This window comes from Hipposideros armiger, unplaced genomic scaffold (genome assembly GCF_001890085.2).
Source record: "Hipposideros armiger isolate ML-2016 unplaced genomic scaffold, ASM189008v1 scaffold_173, whole genome shotgun sequence".
Classification (NCBI taxonomy): domain Eukaryota; kingdom Metazoa; phylum Chordata; class Mammalia; order Chiroptera; family Hipposideridae; genus Hipposideros; species Hipposideros armiger.
Genome location: NW_017731523.1, coordinates 2,119,871 through 2,123,278, shown reverse-complemented (window position 1 = coordinate 2,123,278; position 3,408 = coordinate 2,119,871).

The window sequence follows — 3,408 nt, the reverse complement described above, 5'->3', positions numbered from 1 at the left end:
AAATCATCACTTTGTTCACTTTTTTGCAAATAAAGACAGGTCCTTCTATGAATGAGGAATTACGAAGCTCACTGAAAGATAGCAAAAGGTTATCAAACAAAACGGGCAATATATCATTGATTGATCTTTGTTCTTTATATAAATAAATGACCTTTGAAAAACATAGACAAAAATATGTCATGACTTTCCCGACAACCCAATAGATTATCATAAGTGATATGCATCATTGCTACATTCATGCACCTTGATATGACTCACATATAGTGGAAAATAAACGAATATAACAACTGCAGCAAGTGAAAACAATTTTGAATGTGACTACAATTTTATGGTTTGAATAAAGAAGTAGCCACAGAGGAAAGGCTTTCCTGGTAAATGAAAAAGTTTTTCTGATATGTAGTGACTATATGCATTGGTTTTGGAGTCAGGTGAACCAAAATTATTTTTCAAAACTGTACTAATGTTTCATCACACAAGCACCTCATGAATATTTTTTTTCTGTAAGAATTCAAACACAGCAGATAAATAGAAAAGCTCCTTTGATTATCTTTTTCTACCCTTAATCCTAATACCTTTGCAGAAGTTATTGTCAGTTTGGATACACTCCTCCCAGAGTTTTTCTAAAACTTATATAGATATAAACATATTATCGTAGTTAGCAAATATAGATATAAATAGCTCAGTAGCTCTCCATGGAAAACATATGCTTTTCATTGATATTTTATTCACTCAACACTATGTGTCAGGAATGTTTCCACAGCTAGCAATGAATACTAATGGTTATTTCCATTTATTTGCTATAACAAACAGGGCAAGTAATAGTGAAACAAATATCCTTGTGTCAGCTTCTTTATGCAACATAGGAGAACTGACATTACTGACCTACGGTATATGGACATTTTCCATGTTTACTGAGCACTAATGTGCAAGGCTCTTATGAGTATGAGGTAAATGCTGTTATTTCCCCATTTTCCAGATCAGGAAACTGAGGCATAAGGAGGTCAAGTATTTTTAATGAGAAGATGGAAACCAAGGTATGAGAGATTAAGTACCTTGCTGAAGATGATATGGAGGTTACGTGTCAGAGCAGGGAGCTGAGCCTAGAGTATGTCTGAGCTCTTAACCGTGTTGTTGCATGGTCTCTGCAATAGATACCACCAAGCTGAACCAGTAACTAAACAAATTTTCACTCTCCCTAGTAGTGTGTGTGTGAGTTCTCATTACCCCTCACCTTCACCAATACTTAATATTATAAAATGTTTAAATATTTGCTGATTTGATGTGCAAAAATTATCTTGTTATTCTAATTTGCATTTCCCACATCGGACATTGTTGAACATGTCTTATGAATTATCAGACACATGTATTTTCTTTGCAAGGATTTATTATAAATATCTTAAAATTCAAAGATTTGCTGTAAAGAAAATGAATCCATACTGTGGATCTCTCTCTCTAAACACACGCACACACACACACACACCCCATACCCACACACACACCCACACACATACACCCACACACTCACACACATACTCACACACAGACTCACACTGACTAAGGAGTTGATGTGAAAAAAAANGTAAATGTGAATTGCCCTACCTCCTCTTAATCAGTTTCTATTTTTTAGTTGGTTGTTATTTTTCACTCTTGTTTAGCTGGTTGGTCATTATCATTGTGCCTTTTTAGTCCTCTCTCTAGACCACTATTCATTATATGACTTTTAAGATTTCTAAGGTATTCCCAGAGGAACTACAGTAAATGGATAAAATGTTATATCAAGCAATTTTCAAGGAGTTTGATGTCAATGTTATTGTATTTTAGAAGATTAATAAAAACTTAATGAATAAACAAAGGAGGAAGTGCTAAATTTTCTCAATGATGTGGATAATTGGGCAGGGACAGAATCCAAAGTAAATTCTGTTCCCCAACTCTAACAGAAGCAGGAGAAGGTAACTATTACCAGAGGCTACACATTTCTATGTAGGCCTGTTTGCAAATCTTATTAGCTAGGGGAACGTAAATAAAACATAACCAGTCCTCTAACAACTAACATTAAGATTGGAAAACACGTTCTTAAAGAAAAGTTTTATTTACAAAATTTAAAACATTTATATATCTTAAAATTTTATATTTATTTATATATTACACATTGCATATTACAATATATATTATATAACATGGTACATATTATATATAAAATAATGTAATATTATGATGCCATTAAAATGATACTAGTAAATCAATGTTTATTCTATGCAAAGAAAATTGCAATATATTAAGTGACTAAGTAGGTCATACAAAATATGTTTCTGTGTTTGTTAAAAAAAGTAAATATCTATATACTCATATATATATATATACGACACTCTGCAGAAAGATGTATACCAAAATGTTAATTGTGGGCCCTCTAGGCAGTGAGATTAAAGGTGATTTTCACTTTCTTCTTTGTATTATTTTGTAATCTGCATATTCAAAAAGGAAATACGCAATTTGAAATATTAAAAAGTGCATTTATTCTCAATAATTTGTAGTGCAAGATGAGAAAGAGATGATTCATTAATCTAGAACAATATTCCTGTACTTCTCTCAAGTAAAGTGCCACATAATTTACTTCTCTGGTTTTTACGTTTTAAAGAAAAGTGGAATCAATTATTTGGAAACTTGCTTTCATCAGCTACTTGGCAGTTGTTCAATGATTTTAGCAGATTAAACACATGTTAAATTAAGTCAAATATCTATTTTAAATATATTTTATCCTTCCTGAAATCAGTTGTTTTGCAGAATATGGTGATTATGAACTGCTAAAATGCACTAATTACATGTTTTAAATGTCACCATAGTCTTAAAGTAAAATCAATTTGAAATTATTAGTCCTAACATTAGTGGTTTTCTTTTTTGGGGGGAAGGGAGTGGAAATTATCTGGAAGTTGGGGGATAATCCAAAGGAGGCCTGTAATTTTTATGGTATTATTGTTGACATTTATAGAAAAAGTATAATGAATGGAAAACCACAGAATCAAGAAATTATACAGAACTTGAATTTTCACTCTATATCATTATTAAGTCTATTACTTTATTGTGCAAAAATAACCAATAAATTAAATAATAAGTGATGTCAAGGTCAATGAATAAAAAATCACATGATTTATAATTTTCAAATGGTTATATTAATAATAGATGGGATGAATATTCAGCTGACTGAAAATGTTGGTGATAACTAAGGTATGGGTTTATCATTTGGTTTCCTTAATTGTGCATGAGGCAATTTTCTCGTAAACCCTAGGACCCCAATTTGGGTCATTGCCCCAGATGAAATTCAAGCTTATATTTGTTTACAAAAAACATACTTTCCCTGATTTGAAGACCTCAAAATAATGATAATTGTACAATTAAATCATTTTCAGTTTT